Source organism: Berghia stephanieae, chromosome 7 (assembly GCF_034508935.2).
Source record: "Berghia stephanieae isolate SIO BIC M18660-M18661 chromosome 7, UCSD_Bste_1.3, whole genome shotgun sequence".
NCBI lineage: Eukaryota > Metazoa > Mollusca > Gastropoda > Nudibranchia > Aeolidiidae > Berghia > Berghia stephanieae.
In genome coordinates, this window is record NC_088366.1 from 44,897,957 (window position 1) to 44,920,992 (window position 23,036).

At 38.1% G+C, this 23,036-nt stretch overlaps 1 protein-coding gene across 2 annotated transcripts in view; it reads left to right on the forward strand.

The window, feature by feature from the left end:
- The first annotated feature begins 22,603 nt into the window (after positions 1-22,603).
- Positions 22,604-23,036, forward strand: part of LOC144977339 (uncharacterized) — a 111,221-nt gene continuing 110,788 nt past the window's right edge. Inside the window, exon 1 of one of the 2 annotated variants that reach the window (XM_078922429.1) lies at positions 22,604-22,754. The gene's annotated coding sequence lies outside the window, so the exon portion shown is untranslated. The remainder of the gene's footprint in view (positions 22,755-23,036) is intronic. The other variant, XM_078922430.1, reaches the window with a different exon arrangement.

A 23,036-nucleotide genomic window follows, 5' to 3' on the forward strand; every position in this document is an offset into this window, starting at 1 on the left:
CTGCCATCCTTTTCGAGGTAGATGCACAAAAATTGAAACCAGAAATGAGAACGATGACATTTTCAACGCAGAGCTAGATAATAAATATAATTCCAAAATTCATGTCAACAAAGACAAGATCGGTTTTTACAACACTGAATTGAGAAATCTCCATAACAATTTTGCCCCCTTGAAGACGCGCATCGTCACGAGTAGAAAATCTGCTTCGTGGATAAACAGTGATATAAAAAAAATTAAAAGCTAAGCGCCGTCGTGCTGAATAAAATGGCGAACATCACTCTTGACAGTCGACAAAGAAATTTATCAAAATCACAACTAAAAACGTTAAACATAAGATCAAAGAAGCAAAGTCGTCTTATTACAACAATTTGATCAAGGACTCTCGCACTTCAAAGGCGTTATTTTCCATCACCAACTCATTGTCTGGGAAGTCTACTACAAATTCTAAATCCACATATCCTACGTCGGTTCCAGCGCAGGATATTCCTGAACTATTCGGAAATTGCTTTCGGGAAAAGGTAACTTAAATTATTAAAAACTAGATAGCAATCCATCCGGAACGCCCGACTTTAAGACCTTTGAAGGCGATATCTGGTTTTCAATATGCCTGCAGACAGCACCGAAAATACTCAATACCGAAATTCTCCTAATTAAAATTGATAATTATCTTCTTTGTTCTGATGATGCTGGAAAAATCTCCATCTTAGCGCTGTTAGATCTAAGCGCAGCATTTGGCACCATAGATCACGTCATATTAATTACGTGTTTGTCAAAGACATTTGGAGTCCTAGGTAACGCCTTAGAATGGTTTAAAACTCAGGTGTACACAATCAGTCCTGGTAGCCAACATAAAATCTAACCCACAAACTTTAAATTATGGAGTACACCAAGGTTCCGTTTTAGTCCCTCTCCTTTATACTCTCTATACACAACCATTGGGAGGAATAATAAGAAATCATGAGGTCAGCTACCACATGTACGCTGACGATAGCCAGGTGTATACTCTGTCCATCTGTCTGAATTAGATTCATCAATTAAAAACCTGGAAATTTGTACAGAAGATGTGAAAAACTGGATGACGAATAAACGGAAATTCTTTTGTGTGATCCTAAAAAATATCAAAAAGTGAGTATTAAAATTTTATTAGACCCTCTACAATTAAAAACGAAAAAGTCCATTTAACTGAGAGAGCTAGAAATCTGTGTGTTTACTTTGACTCTACCCTTTCCATGCGTTGCCATATCGATAACTTATGTAATACTTTAAACGTCGAGGTCAGAAGAATTTCACAATTGGCAATTTTTTCAGATCAAAAAGCTAATCAAACCCTCGTTTAATTTCTTCTTTGATGTTTTCTCAACTGTAACATGCTCATGTATTCTATTCCAAATAATGTTGTCAGTAAACTACAGCGTATTCAAAATCAAGCGGCAAAATTCGTCTTGAAGAGGAAAACAAAAGTGATCATGTCACACCTTTGTTTTGGACTTTACATTGGCTCCCTGTTAGATTTAGGATTACGTATAACATTGCTGTAATGTGCTATAATCATGTTCATGAAACTTCTCCTGCCTATATATCAGATTTGATAAATGTTTACATTCCATCACGCTCTTTAAGATCCAACTCTCAATCACGATTATGTGACCCTAAAAAGGATCTAAGACCTATGCTGATCGTGCATTTATTTATGCTGCTCCCGCTGTCCGGAATTCTTTACCATTCAGTGTTAGGAGTGGGGTTGTGGATTCCCAGTCATCTTTTAAAAAGAAATGAAAATCTCATTTTAAGAGAAGCTCACTAGATTAAATTAAACATCCTATTTTTTGGGTAAGATATAGATAGAATGCGTGGCAGGAGTTACAAATTGCATCGGATATAACGACACTCGACGAAATGTCTCAGTGTAGACATCAGACGGATAAACATAACAAACTACGCGTCATTTGAACATATACATTTGTTACATCAGAATTCTCATGACATAATAATATAACCTCCCTTCATCTGCCATTATTGTTAAATGTTCTGATATGATTTTTATTCAATAATTCTTGTTAACGGCTATTTTTCATCTCTGTATGCATATGTACGTATTGGTATGTGTGTGTGTGTGTGTGTCGTTGTTAGGGTATGTGTGGTTGTGCGTGTGTACAAAAATGTTATAATGATGTTTTACAAGTTTGGGCGCCTAGAGCTGTTTTGTCAACGGGATTGGGCGCTATACAAATAAACTTTATTATTATTATTTATTTTATTATTATTATATATTATTATTATTATTATTATATTATTATTATTATTACTTCATTTCATCCATCATCCATCCTATCCATCCACTCATCATCCATCCATCCATCCTTCCATCCATCCCATCCATCCATCCATCCATCTCTATCCATCCATCCATCTCATCCCCATCCATCCATCCATCCATCCATCCACTCATTCTCCCATCCATCCATCCATCCATCCATCCATCCTTCCACTCATTCTCCCATCCATCCATCCATCCATCCATCCATCCGTCCATCCTTCCACATTCTCCCATCCATCCATCCATCCATCTATCCATCCATCCACTCATTCTCCCATCCATCCATCCATCCATCCATCCATCCATCCATCCACTCATTCTCCCATCCATCCATCCATTCATCCATCCATCCATCCACTCATTCTCTCATCCATCCATCCATCCATCCATCCATCCATCCACTCATTCATTCAAGTACAATGAACGACCCTATAGGTCACCGCCGACAAGTTACAAGACACCAGTAAAAGCAATGGAGACGGGACGCAGATAGAAAGAATTTTTATAAGCCGTGTCATCACCAGGCATGTCCAGCGACATTAAGCGTAGCCCGGTTTTTGTAACTTATAACTATGCTATCAGCTATCCAAATCAATAGAAGGAAAAGGTGATGGAGACGATCTATATTATTTTCCATGGTCACATCACAATATACAACACTATGTGTCCAGACTTTTCTAAATTGTATTAGTCTGTATATCGACATGAACCTGATGACGAAATATTTAGTTGAAAAAAAAAAAAAATCACAGATTTTTATGTGTGGCTCGGTAGCTCAACGGTACGGTGTCTCGTCTTGTCACATAAGTCAAGCGATGTTAAGTATGATCAGTGGCCGGATGGGTGACATTGATCGTGGGAAAGACAGGTTCCGAAGTTGTGACCTTTGGCAAGACAATTGACATACATTGCCCCACTCAACTCAGGTATGAATGAGTACCTCGCTGTAGGCAGTGTAGGTTTAATAAGAGTATCAGTACAAACAGGACGCCCGATACTATGTGACACGTAAATATGGTTCCAAATGGCTTACTGTGTAAGTAGATGAATTATTGTGAGGCACATGTCGTCAGCATGGTAAATCCGTGGAAATGCTCTAAATTAAAAAAATGTTCATATCCATAATTTCAAAAAAAATGGGTTTGAATGTGCAAAACACGACAATCTCCTGTGATGAAGCTATTTTTTTTTTCACTCAGATTATATTAGTAAAAATAAAATGTCGTTCAGAGCCATTTCACCCATGGAGCTAGAGTTTATCCCGGTTTCTATGGGGTGAAAAGGACAATGAAAATAGCTTGCTACTCTTTGGAAAGGACACCAGACTATCATAAACTCCTTTCCGCCATATCTAACAGATCCAGCTACCCAATCGCTGAAAGGCGAACATTATTCTAACTCACCTTTTATTACTTCAACTCAAAGTTCAGTGCGGCTATGTGGTCTAGTGGTATGACACTCGCTTTCGGATCGGAAGGTCCTGGGTTCGAGCCTCGCTCGGCGCATAGTTGAGTCCTTGGAGAAGGCTCTTTACTCACATTCTCTCACCGTACTCAGGTGTAAAATGAGTACCTGGCCGTTAACAGCGTTGTCTTTGTCCAAACAAAAATTTGTAATATCGCCTAACAGGCGTCATGTCCCGTTCTAAATGTTACGTGTTGCTGTTGGCCAGGGACCCCTTGTAAAGCGCTTTGAGCACGTTTAGTGGATATTGCGCTATATAAAAGCTCAAGTTTTTTCAAGTTTTTAAAAATATTACAATATTAATGTACTATTGTGATTTCCCAATCGCCTGGTATCATGTATATCCCAGACTATATACATAACAAAGTCACGTTTCTCAATACATGACCGCTGCTCATCGTAAACAAATATCCCGATGGTTATTTTCTATCGGGTTCCTGTATGTGCTGATTTTCATAGCTTTACCGGGCAAGTTATTGGCGCCGTCCCGTTCCTTTGGCAACGGCTATGATTAGACTCGAAATCAATTTCCATCTATCTAACATTAAAATGTGACCGCCACAATCGTAAACAGCTGCTGCTGCTGTTGCTGTTGTTGTTGTTGTTTTGACTCTGGCCCGTACATTTCACAAGTGGTAGAAAGGTCAACAAAGTTCAATGAAATTCCTTTGTTATAAATAATCCCGTGAGGAAATTTGACTTGAACAAAAATAGAATGGATAATAGTGGGCTTTTATACAGCGCATTATTAATGGAATAAACTCATCGTGCTTCACACGGAGAGAGAGAGAGAGAGAAAGAGAGAGAGAGAGAGAGAGAGAGAGAGAGAGAGAGAGAGAGAGAGGGTGGGGGTGAAAAAGAGGAATGATGTGTGAAATAAATTGGGACCGTTTAAAAATGTCTTCGAAGAGGAGTGAGTAGTTTGAGTTAGTAACTTAGTAAGTGTGGATACATTTGAAATCAGTCTTAATGTCAATGCATTAAAAAATTATGTTCCCTGTTGTATAAATTGTAAAGATGTCTGTGTGCATTGTGAAGTAAATTTGTTATGAGGTTCATATTACTGTAAGATCCACACATTTCTATTTCTATTTATTATATTTGTTCGAGCAATGTAAACCACTTTTTTGTGGACAATAAAGATTTATTACTAATACTATTACTATTACTAATCTCAGCACAGTTGACTTGTCCTCATGGAGGTCAGGACATGACCCCTCGAGGTCGCTATTACATTTCGTTTGTTTGGTTGTTTTTTTTTATCAACAGGCACTTTTTTTCCCAATTGAGTATGACTAAAAAATTTGAGTATTTTAGTACGACGTGCCCATTTTTGTTTTCATGAAGGCTCAATTTCGCTCTGCCAAAATGGAACTCGAACTGGAGTCTACAGGTCGAAGCCGGGTGTCATACCACAAGACCAAAAAGCCTCATGCTAACGATGATCTTTTAAGCTAACCAGGTTAGCACCCGTTAGAAAATAATACTCCCATGAATGGAAACGTCTTCACGATCTTATCTTGAAATTATGTGACATCATTAATTAAACATCTAGTTAAAACAAGAAAAACAAAATAAAAGCAAACCAAATAAACAAACAAACAAGCAACCCCCCCCCCCCCCCCACACACACACAAACAAAAACAAACAAAATGAAAAAAAAATAAAATAAAAAAAGAAACAAAGTCAAAGAGAGAGAGAGAGAGAGAGAGAGAGAGAGAGAGAGAGAGAGAGAGAGAGAGAGAGAGAGAGAGAGAGAGAGAGAGAGAGATCGGCCCCACGGTAGACGGTAAAATTGACTTGGTGATACGGCCTATCTCTGGTAGCCCAGAGTTTTGAGACGCTGAACGTTGTTAAGGACTTGATTTTATCATTGTTGTAATGGACAATATTTTGCGTTGGTCTGAGAGAATTTCCATCACAACAATGAGCCCACAACGGTTGGGGTATCAGACCTGCAAAGAAGTACACGTCCCCTGAGGTCAATCAAACTTATTTCCACTCAAATTTTACCCCCTGCCCCCAAAAAACAAAACTAAACAAAACAAAAACAAATAATAACAAGAAACAAACAACCCAGCAAAAACAAACAAACAAACAAACAAAACCCCTGAAAAAACCCCAACAAAAACAACTAAAAACGGGCAGTTCTTGTGACTATCTGGGAAATAGATAGAACCGGAGTTCAGCCAGGCATTCGTGTAACTGTTTGGACAAGGCTTGAGACCTGTAGGTCCTGGATCGAGACCCGTTGCTGTGAGTGACACAAAGTTGAGTCTTTGGAAAAGACATTTTCTTACAAATACTCAGGCGTAAAACGAATAATGGACATTGTCTCTAATTATTCTGTTGAAAGATAATTTTAAACGCGCTTTACAGGCATCATGTCTTGCACTACATGCAGCTGTTGGCTTTTGGAGATTCATTGAACATTGCAAAATATAAAATCTCAACTATTTGTTTGATGTTATTTTCTTTAAAAAAAAATTATTTTTTTAAAATCTGCTGCGTGAATCAGTCAGTTTCGATATGCTCTATTTGATGAAACGCGTGTTCATTGCAAACACTTTTATCTACTTTCTCTTGATCCATATTTAGATGTTGCTATAGATAGTATGCGCTTGGCTAAGAAGCTCATAACATTGCCATCCGGAAGTATAACGGACCAACACACAAAACTGTGTGTATCCATGAACGTTTATAGTCAGGTTAATACATTTCAGTGAGCATTACTCATAAACGCGGATGGCAAATAACAATAACAAAGACCTGAGTGACGTCATCTTCGAACTATCTATAGTTTCATCACGTGCCCGGTGAATTATTAGGAACAATAATGAAAAAAAAGGAAAAGAAAAGAAAAAAACTTGAACAGACAACACAAAGGAATAACAGAAAAAGAAACACACAAAAAAACAAACAAACAAACACAAAAAAACCCGGAAAAAAACAATAAAAAAGAAAAGAAAAGAAAGAAAAAAAAAACATAACAAAAAAAACCACCAAAAAAACCCCAAAAAACAAAACAAAACAAGCAAACAAAAAAAAACAAAAAAAAACAAAAAAGATTATTTTCAATATAAGCGTTACGTACCACGGACTCGAACCCGGTTTATTTGAGTACCTTACCGACTGAGGCCAGTAAGTAGGTGGCCGGCCAAAAGTGGCGCAGTGCTTATTGGTCCCAATTCGTCACCAGAGACAAGTTACAAGCACTAGCAGACGCCCCAGGGGTACGAATTGCGCCTCGTTTCGGCATTGTCTCATCATCGTCTGCTTCAAGATGTGTATGGTGTAGGTAGTGTGTATCTGTGTCGACACACCTTTTATTCGGTCAAAAGCTCAGCTAGCATAAGCTTTTGTTAGGAGGGAAACTCATTTTCCTTAAAAAAAATATTTTCCTGTAACATATTATTATAGTGATAATTAAATATTGAATTGAAGCTGCCCTATACTGAACAATATATATATATAATATTATATATATATATATATATATATATATATATATATATATATATATATATATATATATATAAAACTATTTCACTCCAGCTCATTCCAACCGTCTTCATCTCTTCTGTTGTTGACGGTTTTTATGCATGTGATGGCTTTCCTTATCTCTACTTTGGACGGTGGTTTGCATTTTGTTAGGAGGTCCTCATCAGCTGGGGGAATGCGCTCCAACAGTCGTGATGTCACTTCCCGCGTAATGACGCATTGTAACAGTAACTGGTTCTAAACTATCGGAACAATGGCGGACGCTCTTATGCAATACTTCTCCGAAATGTTTAGAACCAAGCTCGTTACTGGGCGGAAGTGACATCAGACTATTGAATCCTATTGTTGGTATTGGCTGGGGGGGGGGGGGGGGTTAGCAATTACTTCCTCTGCCCACCTATTGAGCTGGTCTGGGGGTTTTGTGAGTGGATTACCCTGTTTGTTTTTTTACTGGCTTGCTGGTCTGTATTAATTTGCCTGCTAGTTTCCTGATTATCATAATATGAAATCGGACAAGAGGAGAAAAAATAAAAAGACAAGAAGACTGTACAGATAAAGCAGATAAAAGAGTGTCAGAAAAGACAAAAGAGATTTTACAGACCAGCTCGCCAGACAAACAGAAGAAGTCAGGGAAATCTGAAAGACCTTATATAACTCACAGTGATAAGTCAACTTCGTGTCAAAACTCCCTAATTAGATAGTCTGCTTTGAAAAATTACGGGTTTGTTTCTTTTCACTCAGGAGTATAGTTAGCCATTTGATAAAATGGTCAGAATATGTAGTGCTGCCTGATTGAAGCCATGAAATCATGTCAGCTGTTATAGTTACCGAAGTTGAAGCCTTGAAGTGATCATGGCCACCAAATGGTAGATTTGTCCAATACAAATACAGTTGGGTGCTTCGTGGGAAGGCAGCAAACGGTTCTTTAGCCAGTCTTCAATACACTTCAGCATTGACCCCAGAAAGATAGTTTATACCTTCCAGATGTCCAGCATGTATTTATTTGCAATCCTGTTTTCATTGCTTGTTCTGTGACTTTGTTTAGCTTTTCTTGTGCATCTTTCAAGTAATTTCAAGTTGTGAGAGAGAAGACAAGTGTCATCTTCAAAGTTGAGATCATGTAGTTGGTTCGTTAGGGTCCATTGAATTCTTGTCTTTTGTCATGCAGTAGCATGGACCCAGTCAATAACTATTAAGAAGATTGTTGGTGACAAAAGCCAGCCTTGTCTGACTCCAATCTTCACTGAGAAGGGTTCTGTTAATTTCCCATCGTGGATGACTTGGTAAGTAGTATCTTCATACAACTGCTGGATAATGCTCACACATTTTATTGAAAAGCCATAGTGTTGCATGAGTTTCTAGATCACATTTCTGTCCACACTATCAAAAGCTTCTGGAAGTCCACAAAGACAGAGTATAGAGGAGAATGCCACTTTAGGGACTGCTCAATGATGATCTGTCGAGTCGCGATTTGGTCGTTACACGACCCATCTTGTCGGAAACCTGCCTGTTTATCTCTGAGTTCACTGTTTTTCTGTCAGGCGATGCCCATGTGGTCTTATGAAACGTCTTTTGTGGAAATATGGTTCCTCCTATTATCAAGTCGTTGAACGCACAAAAATCCATGAAGCGTTCACCATTTTCATTTGCTTCCCCCGCTCCATGTTTTCCCATGATGAGTTCTCTGGTTGTGTTATCTGGTCCCACTTTTGCATTTAAGTCTCCCATGACAATCTTATGGTTTCTCTTTGGAGTTTTGTCCTTAGTTGCTCGAAGTTGTTCGTAGAACGCCTCTTTGTCCTCTGTATCTGCAACATTTGTGAATGCGTAACATTGTAAAACTGTGACTTTTCTTTATTTGGAGTTAAATCTTGCATTAAGTATCCAGGGAGACACAGGTTCCCAAGACAGCATTGTTTGTGTTGCCTCAGGTGTCATCAGCAATGTCACTCCTTGCATGTGGTTGACCTTCCTCCTGTCCAGAATAGGGTATGATGTCTCCACTTGTTAGTCTTGTACGGTCTGTTCCTGTCCACATTGTCTCACACAAGCCCAGTATCTTAAAACTGTATATCTGCTCACTTGCGCACTCGTGCCCGGCGCATAGGGTTCTGATGTTCCAGGTCCCAATCCTGGTTTTGGCCGTGCTCATCAGAAGAATCGTCGGTGCACTGGCTTCCAAAAGACTTTCACCAGTCCATATCATTGGCCCCCAAAAGGAAGACGTTTCCTCGACCGTGCCGGTTTTAGGTCTTGTTGCATTTTTTATTGTATCGGGTTGTTGGCCCAATTCATACCTTTAGATTTGGAGGACCAAGATTTATTTCTATAGATAGAACGAAGTTGACGACACTCATGTCTTTGTTATTGTTTTTTGACATCCATGTTTATGGGTAATTCTCACTATACTGTATTAACCTGACTATAAACGTTCAACTCTTAATATAGTTTTGTGTGTTGGTTCGTTATATTTCCGGAACATCTATTTCATTTCTCAACAAAATATATTCTTTTTTCTTATTCAATGGTCCCTATATGAATCTGGATTGAGACAGTTGGTCACGTCTTATAATTTTTAATGTCTCACACCTTGCGTTCACACGCACTGGCGTACCCAGTTAAAAGAAAAAAAAAACAACTATAAAACCCCCAACAAAATACGTTTTTAAAATTATGGACAGAAAACATGTCCTTCGATTTACATACAATATTATTGTAAAAAACACCCAAACCTGGGACATGGAGGAAGTTTTCAAGGGAGTCCCATGCTTTGGAGATTTTGACAAGATAAAGGTCATCATTTTTATCGATCGATATAATAATTTGAGAGGCGGGTTTTCTGCCAAAACTTGTTTTTAAAAACATGTTTTATGTTCTGGACGTTTTTTAATTGAACGTCGATTCCAGTCGTATGATTTCTGGTCATCGGCCACGACCCACCTAGTCCCATGTCGCGTCCGCTCAAATGCTTCAGAGCTGTCTGCGGATGTCGACACAAGTTCACGAGTACGAGAGGTAGATTGAATATTTTACAGGCTGAGTCGACTATCATAATTTAATAATTTTGTAGTGTTTCCATTAGAAACTGCTGCTGTTGTCATCAGAGTGCGGAGAAGAATGAATTAATCAGTAGATCTTTAAGCAATCAAAACGCCGGATTTGTGACACAGCCTCAAGACCGCTCGGTCAACTAAATAAAAAGTTTGTTGTAAACAAACACTTTTTCAGATCAATCAGACAACAGACTTTAAAGTTAACAGTTATTATCTTTTAAAATATTTTTGTGATGATACAATTGATTGGGCATATATAACTGGTGAGTATTCTAATTAATTGCATACCATCGATGGTAATAGGGTGTATTTTAGAACTAACCGCTACTGTTTCCATTCAGACGACTGTCCGATGGCTTGTGTTATTTTCCCTTCCATTTGCTGTCTATTTGTGGATCGAATAGAATTTACGCACTGGTTTGATGACTGAAAGCAATAATAATAATAATAATAATAATAATAATAATAATAATAATAATAATAATAATAATAATAATAATAATAATAATAATAATAATAATAATAATTTGCATAGCGCGCAAATTCCAATAAAACACGAATTCACAAAGGGAAAATAAAATAAAAACTTAGTTTGCGGAACATTAAAGTAAATTAAGGATAGACTATAGGGAATGAGATTAGCGGAAGAGTAGCGTTCCTTGGTTGGAAGTCACGAGCGGAAAAGTTATTAGAGAGAGAACGTCATGTTGGTTGTGCGGCATGAGACACTTTACCGAAAGCGAGGACGAGAGAGACGCATGCGCAAAACCATTTTGACGTTCTCTCTGTAAGGTGACGTCCAATCAAGGGACGCTACTCGTCCGCTAATCTCATTCCCTATTTTAAACAGTTCAGTCTTTAAATTGGACTTGAAAGAGTTAAACGTTGGAAAGTTTCTGTTTGTGGGGGACAGAGAATTCCTGATTTTTTGGAGCTGCATTAGAGAAAGGTTGGAAAATGTTGATGATGGGTTTGTTATAACATTATTATTTATGTTGGACAATTTTTCCGTTCGTTTGAGAGTGTTTTTTTCGAGTCCACAACATTTTGGGTTATGCATTTTCAGCTTGAATAAAACTTATATTTATGGACAATAAAGATCTATTATTATTATTATTATTATTATTATTATTATTATTATTACTTTAAGGTCTGAGGAATGGAAAAGAACAAAGAAAGTCGGCTCACTAATTGGAGACACCGAGGATGTACAAAGAAGAAAACAGCTATCAAACGCCGCACTCAGTAAACTCACCAATGTATGGATTAGAGGTGACAAAATAAAGAGAAAAACCAAACTGAAACTGTACCATGCTCTTGTAAAACCGGTACTTCTGTATAACTGCGGCACTTAGGCGTTGACAAAATCCGAAGAAGAACATCTGGATGCCTTCCATCGCACACAGCTAAGAAGGGTACTGGACATCAAATACCCCAAAAAGATCTCAAATGAATCACTCTATAAGATCACAAAAGAAAGACCAATCTCCCTTGACATTTTACAACAACGATGGCAACTTTTCGGTCACATACTACGCAGGGACAAAAACATACCAGCAAACCAAGCCATGTCGGGATACTTCCAAAAACACGGAACCTTTTCAGAGGAAGACCGATCACAACACTCCCCGTGATCCTAAACAAAAACCTCACAACACTTGGACAAAGCATTAGTCTCATAACGGCGGGGACCTTGAAAATCTGAGAACCCTAGCAGAGGACCGGCAATATTGGAGACACCTCACACAGGAAATACTGGAAACAGCCAAGGCGACCCGATCTTTCGGTCGAGACGCGAAAGGCATCTAAGTCAAGTCAGTAAGGTCTGATGAATAAAAGCAATAATGGGCTTGTTACAACATTGATATGACTTACTGACTGAATGCCTTTCTCTTCTTAATCATCCGATCGGGACGCCCCGGCTGCCTCTCTAATCATCTGTGTCAATTCCTTCCCCAGTTCACGGTCTTATTTTTCTGTGGATTCTAATTTTATAAGGTCTTCTTTGATTTTAGTTATTTGAAATATTTTGAAGGCGTTTAAGGTCTCTATTCAGGACAGTTTCAATTGATGTGGGTGGTCTGATTTTATATTTCTTGCGTCCAGATTGATGGGGTGAATAAAGTATTCATGGCTTTATTAGCTGTTATATTTTCATCTCTTCTAAGTATATGCCCAAAAAGCCGCCATCTTGCCTCCAGGATTCGAATGGATAAGGGCCTTTCATTGCATTTTGCATACAGTGTTGAATTGCTTATTTTTGTGGGGTATCGTATATTCAGAACTCTTTTCAGTTGTTTTCTATGGAATATGTCTAATCTTTGCTCTTCTTTCCAGTCAGTGTTCATGTTCCGCAGTTGTATATATAAGCACGGGTTTTACAAGGGTTGTGTATAATTTGATTTTAGCGTTTATTTTAATTTTATCTTTTTTAATCCATATAATATGTAATCATTTATTTAGTGCAACCGTCGATAAGCATTGATATAGAAGGGGCGAAATTGACCTCACTCAGCTCTTTGCTATTGATTTTAGACAGCCCATTTTAATGATTAGTTCTCATTAAATTCTATAAATCAGACCTATACACATTTAGTTTCATGTGTTGGCGCGTTATATCCGGCTGGCGGATGATGTGAATATTTAACAAAATGCATAGCATCAATAGATGGAACGGAATTGACAACATTCAGCTCTTTTTTTTTTTTTGGTTTGTTTTAAGACAGCCATTTTAATGGTTAGTACTCACTAAATTCTATCAATTAGACTATAAACGTTTAAGATTCGAAACAGTTTTATGTGTTGGTATGTAATATCCAGCTGGCTAATGTTATGAGTATTTTATCTGAACGCACAGCATTAATTGGACAATAGTCTACGTTGTGCGGATGTTGTTTTTTTTTTGTTGTTTTTTTTTCTTGTATTATTTTCTTGACTTTGTCCGGCACTGTTTCATATACCCATTTTCAGATGTTTATCACATACCAGTGGCCGTTCCCTAAATTGTTACTTTTTTTAAAAAAACGCGTTATTTCATACTGGGTGTGCTATTTTATCTTTTTTTTAAATGAGTGAAGTAGAGCTCTGGCTTCATTAGCTAATCATTGTAACACATCGTAGTATTCTGCTCTCTTCGGTGACGCATTGAAATCTTGTGGGCAATCTCGTAATATCTCACATGTGTTAGTTAGTGTGTGGGGCTGATTTTTAACTCTTTCAGCGCTGAGGCTATATTCTCATTTCCGTCACAAAATGGCTGACACCCGATTTAAGGCAGCATGAGAATGACAAGCTAAGACAAAGCGACATTTGAATTTGGCGCAAAATCTCAATCAAAATAGTCCTCAATAGGGACAATTAGATTCAATAGTCTGATGTCACGTCGCTCAGCAACGGCAGCCAACGTGGTTCTAACAAAGAAAATCAGTACTTTTCATATGTCTTGTGATCAGAATGCTTAAAAGTCCGCCATTGTTCCGATAGTTTAGAGCCGGTTACTAAGTTACCATGCGTCATTACGAGGGAAGTGACGTTACGACTGTTGAAGCGTATTGAATGTTCTGATGAAAGAAATGATACCATTGGTTCAATTTATAGTACTTTTATAGAAAGTTGGATTGGATTACATTGTTGCTTTTGCCTTTCAAGACCGACAGAACTGTGCGGATGTTTTTTTTTCTCTTGTATTATTTTCTTGACTTTGTCCGGCACTGTTTCATACACCCATTTTCAAATGTTTATCACATACCAGTGGCCGCTCCCTAAATTGTTACTTTTTTTTTTAGAACGTGTTCGTTATTCCATACTGGGTGTGCCATTTTAACTTTTAAAAAAATACTGAAGTAGAGCTCTTATTTCCACAAATTTGTTAAGATATTTCTTCACATTTGAATAACTTTTTTGCTAATAATGCGATAGGAATGTCGATTTGATACAAGGTGGGCCGTATTTCAACGCACAACATATCTCTCAGTGCACAAATATCGTAACTCGACATACGATGATTTTACACCCTACCCCTCGATATGATGAAATGGATACACACTGAGTGGCTTATGATAACATATTTATTTATTTATTTATTACCTCAAGATGTATTTTTTCCCATTTTAAAGATTGATGTATCTTTAGTGTATTGTGATGACCGGGGTGTACAAGATTTTAAGTAAAAGTTGAAAGAGTGTACGATTTAAAAAAATATATATATATTGACAAGCACTGATCTATATTATAGATAGTATGCGCTTGGCTAAGAAGTTCACAACATTGCCATTCGGAAGTATACCGAAACAACATACAAAACTCTGTGTAACCTTAAACGTTTATAGTCTGGTTAATGCAGTTTAGTGAGAATTAATCATAAAAGCGGATGGCGAAAAAAAAAACAATAACAAAGACCCGAGTGACGTCAACTTCGTTCTATCTATTATTATACGTTCCACGAGTTCCTAGGTCCTTGTTTATATTATTAGAATTCAGCTTGTCTCGACCATGCTCTACTAGATAACGGAACCCCCCCCCCCCCCCCCCCCCTTCCCAGATAGACTACATCCACAGCACAGCCTCTAGTTTGTTATGATACTCCCTATTCACATGCAGAAACATAATGTGCACCTCTCACTCATAAAAATGCAATACTTATACAATGTATGGATTAGAGGTGACAAAATAAAGAGAAAAACCAAACTGAAACTGTACCGTGCTCTTGTAAAACCGGTACTTCTGTATAACTGCGGCACTTGGGCGTTGACAAAATCCGAAGAAGAACATCTGGATGCCTTCCATCGCACACAGCTAAGAAGGGTACTGGACATCAAATACCCAAAAAAGATCTCAAATGAATCACTCTATAAGATCACAAAAGAAAGACCAATTTCCCTTGACATTTTACAACAACGATGGCAACTTTTCGGTCACATACTACGCAGGGACAAAAACATACCAGCTAACCAAGCCATGTCGGGATATTTCCAAAAACACGGGAACCTTTTCAGAGGAAGACCGATCACAACACTCCCTGTGATCCTAAACAAAAACCTCACAACACTTGGACAAAGCATTAGTCTCATAACGGCAGGGGACCTTGAAAATCTGAGAACCCTAGCAGAGGACCGGCAATATTGGAGACACCTCACACAGGAAATACTGGAAACAGCCAAGGCGACCCGATCTTTCGGTCGAGACGCGAAAGGCATCTAAGTCAGTAAGTCAAGTTATTAAGCTCACACAGACTCTGTTGTAGTCATTTATAGATAGAATGCGCTTGGCCAAGGAGTTCACAAATTGCCATCCGGAAGTATAACGGGCCAACACACAAACTCTGTGTAATCATGAACTTTTATAGTCTGGTTAATACAGTTTAGTGAGAACAACTCACAAACGCGGATGGCAAAAACAATAACAAAGGCCTGAGTGACGTCATCTTCGAACTATCTATAAACCAACCATGTCTTCATTGAAGAATTGGTTGTTGCTTTATCGTCTTTTCATGATATTGAAAGTCTATAATCGATGACATGTCCGATTAGGAATTACAAATAATAATCGATATGGTTACTTTTATACTGTAGTTGTCTTGAAAATCCCATATTTATAAATTTTGGTCAGAAAACTCGTCCTTCAAATATCGATCGATTTAAATGACCCTCATCTTGGCAAAAACTCTCAAACCTGGGACTTCTCGAAGTCCTAGGTTTGAGAGTGTTTGCCAAGATGAGGGTAATTTAAATCGATCGATATTTGAAGCACGAGTTTTCTGGCCAAATTTTTAAATATTATGGGTTTTCCAGAGAATGGCAGTTTTTTTTTTTTTCTTGAGCACAATTGCTTTTTAACGACGACTGACTAGGCGGTGCACGAATCAAGACAAGACGTCTAGAGAGAGTCCTAGTTTCAGACTATAAGTTAACGAAGGTTACGGTGGGACGGGGAGGAAAAAACCCCAAAGAAACAGAAGCAGTTATCGATAGGGGCTGCCTGAAGCCGGTGATTGTAAAATACTAACCAAAGAGTGAAAATGGAGAGCTTCGTATGGGAACATAATAATATGAAGCCTCTCCATTTTCACTCTTTCGTTAGTATTAGAAGCAGTTATCAACATTTACAACCAGATTGACTTTATACTGTACAAAGACTTAAAAATTTACAAATGACGAAATTACAAATAATTTTTCTCATTTGTATTTGATTTGGGAGACTTAACTATAGAAGATAATGAAGGTGACGTCCTCAGCTCTGTTATTGTTTTTAGACTGCCAGTTGGGTTGTAAAACAATCTACAAACATTTAAAGGTTACACAGCACACGTTTCTATGTGTTTGTACGTTGCGTCTGTCGGACAGACGGTGTGAGTAATTTACTTATTCGCATAGCACCAATAGATAAGGTGAAAATAATATGATGTGTAATAAAAGTATATTATTATCAAGGAGGAAGCAACGATCTTTTGACCGTTATCCTCGACACCAAACCCGACCAATGAGAGATACGAATGGGAAAGAGGAATGGCCGATTGCCCCGCCCACTTTCACTTTCCGGCCAGCCTCGCCATCTCCCTTCTGTATGTGAGTGACGACGAGGCAGGACGGGCAGGGACGGAGGGAGGGAGGCAGACGTAGATAGACAGACAGACAGACATAACGGTCATGATTTGATTAGAAAGGTTTTATTAATTCTTGACCAAGAAAGAAATAGACGAGATACTGTTTCAATGGTTCAGTCTTCATGGATAATCTCTCTCTCTCTCTCTCTCTCTCTCTCTCTCTCTCTCTCTCTCTCTCTCTCTCTCTCTCTCTCTCTCTCTCTCTCTCTCAGTCGTTGTACATTCTCTTATACCCCCTATCTCTTATCTATTTCGCACAATCTCTATCTATCTATTTAACTATCTGCCTACCTATATACCTGTCTATTTGTCCCTCTAGATATTTATCCATCCATCCACCCATCCATCCACCCACCCATACATCCATCGATCCATCCATCCATCTATCTATCTATCTATCTATCTATCTATCTATCTATCTATCTATCTATCTATCTATCTATCTATCTATCCACCTACCTATTTCTCTCTCTCTCTCTCTCTCTCTCTCTCTCTCTCTCTCTCTCTCTCTTTCTTTCTTTCTTTCTTTTTATCTCTCTCTCTCTCTCTCTCTCTCTCTCTCTCTCTCTCTCTCTCTCTCTCTGTATATGTATGCGCATGTGTGTTGTTGCTGATCTGATCAAATTTTCCTGACTCTATATAGATCTTTCTCCCTCCTTCCCTCCTCTCTCTCCCTTTCTCTCTCTCTCTCTCTCTCTCTCTCTCTCTCTCCATCTCTCACCTCTCTCTCTCTCTCTCTCTCTCTCTCCATCTCTCACCTCTCTCTCTTCTACACTCCTCCCTCCCAACCCAAATCATCTTCTTCTTTCATTCTTTCTCCACATTTGTGTTCATTGCTTTCCATCTCACGGCTTCAGACAATTAGGCAATGATTTTTTTTCAATGAAGAATTGAGCATCCACAAATTATATCCTGCTGTCGGGGTCTCGATAGCTCAGTTGATAGAGCACTCGCTTCACACGCAAAGGGACCAAATCAACCCCTGGTGCAGTCGACTTTTTTTTTTACCCCCCACCGCCCTGTCCACCCAGCAGCGAATGGGTAGCTGTGTCTGTTAGATCTGGCGGAAAGTACTTTGAGATAGTCGTGCATCCTATCCAAAGGATAGCAAGACATTGCTTTTGTCCCTTTCACGCTATAGAAACCGGGATAAACTCCGGCTCTATGGGCCTAATGGCTCTGAAGAACTATTTTTTTCTTTTTTGCCCTTGCAAGAAATATCGTCCTTCAAATTATATCGATCGATTTAAATCACCCTCATCTTGTCAAAAACTCTCAAACCTGGGACTTTCTTCTCATCTTGTCAATCAATCGATGGATATTTGAAGGACAAGTTTGTGTTTTTTTAAAGCCAAAATTTTAAAATATAATATTTTATGTTTATATCCATAGTACGGCGGAATTGTGAGTAAATCACGATGAATAGGGAACAAAAGTATGATGGCAAAAAAACTGGTTCCAATCTCATTGGAATTGTAAACTACTCTTCAGGAGGACTGAATCTTGTGTAAATGATCTTCTGGTTTCGGAGTGATGACTTCCTGTTAATAATAATGATAGTATAATAATAATAATAATAATAATAATAATAATAATAAGAATGATAATAATAATAATAATAATAATAATAATAATAATAATAATAATAATAATAATAATGATAATAATGATAATAATATTGATGATGATGATGATGATGATGATGATGATGATGATGATGATGATGATGATGATGATGATGATAATAATAATAATAATAATAATAAAAATAATGATGATAATAATAATAATGGGCACTTACATAACGCTACGTCTCTTACAATGTGAGTTCTGTATTATGAGGAGGCCTAATAATGAGTAGGTTACAGACATAATGATGATGATGATGGTGATGATGATGATGATGATGATGATAATAATAATAATAATAAAAGTAATGATAATAATAATAATAATAATGGGCACTTACATAACGCTACGTCTCTTACAATGTGAGTTCTGTATTATGAGGAGGCCTAATAATGAGTAGGTTACAGACATAATGATGATGATGATGGTGATGATGATGATGATGATGATGATGATGATGATGATGATGATGATGATGATGTGATGATGATGATGATGATAATAATAATAATAATAATAATAATAATAATAATAATAATAATAATAATAATAATAATGATGATAATAATAATAATGGGCACTTACATAACGCTACGTCTCTTACAATGTGAGTTCTTTATTATGCTGGTCGTCAATAAAGATCACCCATCCTCGCTCTTTTCCATCCCACAATCCCGAAAATCTGTCTACACACCCTGGAACTAATATTATAGTTATGCCACCTTATGATCCAATAATATGTCTGTAACCTACTCATTATCAGGCCTCCCTCGAAGGACTGGTTACACAACACTTTCAATGAGTTTGGAACCACATGAGTAGAAAGTATGACGTTGTCGTGTTGATTTCATAACAATCGATGTGCTGCGACTAGGTATTATACTCACAACATTACCAGCCAAATTAAAGAAACCAGAAAAAACAAAAACAAAATTGTGAATAGCCTTAACATTTTTAGTCTAATTATTATGATTCATTTGGTGAGAAATAATCATTAACAATTTATCTAAAAAATAATAAGATGAGCTCAGTTGCGTCAACTTCGTTTCTCCATTCTATATTCTTAAAAAAAAGAAGAAATGTTTTGGTCACTTCAGTACTTATTGGAATTCATGGCAAACCTGAAATAGATAGTATGCGCTTGACTAAGAAGTTCACGACATTGCCATCCGGAAGTATAACGTACCAATACACAAAACTCTGTGTAACCTTGAACTTTTATAGGCTGGATAATATAGTTAAGTGAGAATTACTCATAACCGTGGATGGCAAAAAACAAAAACAAAGACATGAGTGACGACAGCTTCGTTCTATCTATAGGCCTACTTAAGATTATCTGGCAAGGTAGGGCCAACCTGTGGCTAGTGGTCATATCAGAGATAAGATTACCACCACTATACTACAACTATCACTACCATCATAATTACCACCAACTAAATTATCACCACCATCACTACTGCTTTCATCACCACCGCCATTATCACCAACAGCATTACCACCATCATCACAACATCACAACTCAACTTCACAATATATACCACATCAACCAACATTACCATTATCAACATAACCACTAACAACCCCACTATCACCACCACCACTACCACCATCACCAAATCTATCACCATCATAACCACCACCACTAACACATCACCATAATGACCGCTACATACACCTTTAACACTACACCTCCACCATCACCATCATTACCATTAACGCCACAACCACCACCATCACCACTCCACTACCGTTACTACCATCATCACCATCACAATCACCACCACCACCACCACCACGACCATCCTCAATAACACACCACCGTTATATCACCGTCATTAAGCGCCTACAATATGACTTCATGGAATTTACGAGCAATTTATTATTATTATTATTATTATTATTATTATTATTATTATTATTATTATTATTATTATTATTATTATTATTATTATTATTATTATTATTATCATTATTATTATTATTATTATTATTATTATTATTTTTATTTTTATTATTATTATTATTATTATTATTATTATTATTATTATTATTATTATTATTATTATCATTATTATTATTATTAATTATCATTATTATTATTATTATTATTATTATTATTATTATTATTATTATATATTATTATTATCACTAGTATCATCATCATCATCATCATCATAATCATCATCATCATCATCATCATCATCATTATTTTATAATAATCATTATTATTATTATCATCATCATTACTAGTAATTCATCACTGACAAACCATCACCACCTCCATCACCATCATCACCACCACAACAAAGACCATCACCACCAATAGCACACCATCACCACCAATAGCACACCATCACCACCAATAGCATACCATCACCACCAATAGCACACCATCACCACCACCACAACAAAGACCATCACCACCAATAGCACACCATCACCACCACCACAACAAAGACCATCACAACCAATAGCACACCATCACCACCACCACCACAAAGACCATCACCACCAATAGCACACCATCACCACCACAACAAAGACCATCACCACCAATAGCACCCCATCACCACCACCACAACAAAGACCATCACCACCAATAGCACACCATCACCACCACCACAACAAAGACCATCACCACCAATAGCACACCATCACCACCACCACAACAAAGACCATCACCACCAATAGCACACCATCACCACCACCACAACAAAGACCATCACCACCAATAGCACACCATCATCACCACCACAACAAAGACCATCACCACCAATAGCACACCATCATCACCACCACAACAAAGACCATCACCACCAATAGCACACCATCACCACCACAACAAAGACCATCACCACCAATAGCACACCATCACCACCACCACAACAAAGACCATCACCACCAATAGCACACCATCACCACCACCACAACAAAGACCATCACCACCAACAGCACACCATCATCACCACCACAACAAAGACCATCACAACCAATAGCACACCATCACCACCACCACAACAAAGACCATCACCACCAATAGCACACCATCACCACCACCACTAACATACCACCGCTATCACCACCATCCCCAGAATTATCACTACACCACCACCATCACCACCATCACCACCACTACAGCACCTCCATCACCACCACAACCACCACCACCATCTCTAACACACAATCATCATCACTTCACCACCATCAATATAGATAGAATGCGCTTGGTCAAGGAGTTCACAACATTGCCATCCGGAAGTATAACGGACGAACACACAAACTCTGTGTAACCATGAACTTTTATAGTCTGGTTAATACAGTTTAGTGAGAACAACTCACAAACGCGGATGGCAAAAACAGTAACAAAGGCCTGAGTGACGTCATCTGCATACTATCTATACTACCACCACAGCAACCACCACCACCACCACCACAACCACCACCACCACCTCTAAAACACCACCACCACCATCTCTAACACACAAAATCATCATCATCACCATCACCACCACCAACATGCTACAACCACAGCAACCACCACCACCACCACCTCAAAAACACCACCACAACCACCACCACCGGACACAAGCCCACGAGGGACGGACCTACGACTGCCTTGATGGCGAAGACACAGCCATCTCACATACCACTGAAAACTTCCTTCTTTCCTTTCGTTCGTGGGCCAAAATCGTCTCAAACATTCACACAACATCCCCAGTCGCTAGCCAACCAACCTATAGCAACTGTTTTTACTTCTCTCACTTTCGACTACCTACTCCACTACTACAACCACCACCACCACCCACCACCACTACTATTACTACTATCACCACCAACTCCACAACCACCACCACCACCACCACCACCACCATCGCTACCACTACCGTCTCTCCTCCCAACATCTTAAACTACAACACCTCGCTTTTCCCAAGATTACAACAATATCGATTTTACTCTTTCCACCACCTCCTCCTCTCCTCCTCCTTTTTATCCTCCTCCTCCTCATCTTCTTCTTCTCCCTCCGTCTCATCCTCTTCCACTGTGGATTGGACGAAATGATGTGGTATAATTGTGATATTTGATGAGAACAGCGATAATGCCGCGAACGATAACTACAATAACAATAACCAGTGTCTATTCGCATCTTATCGGATAAAGACTGTGATAAGATATTAGATGAAGATAGAAGGTAATCATTCGTACTGGAGGTCAAAGAATTCAAAATGTGTTCGTGATGTTTATTATTATTATTGTGTTGTGGGACCAACTCCTATCCTTATTAAGTAAATAAAAACTTAGTTCCTTATTTTGAGTACTTAAAATAAATAACTGTTGTTACACATTTTGTTACATATTATATTCCGTTGTGCGACTTTGTGGTTTATAGGTATTACAATCACTTTCGGATTGGTAAGTTAATAGTTCGAGTCCCGTTGTCCTTGGAAACAATGGCAATTTACTCACATTATCT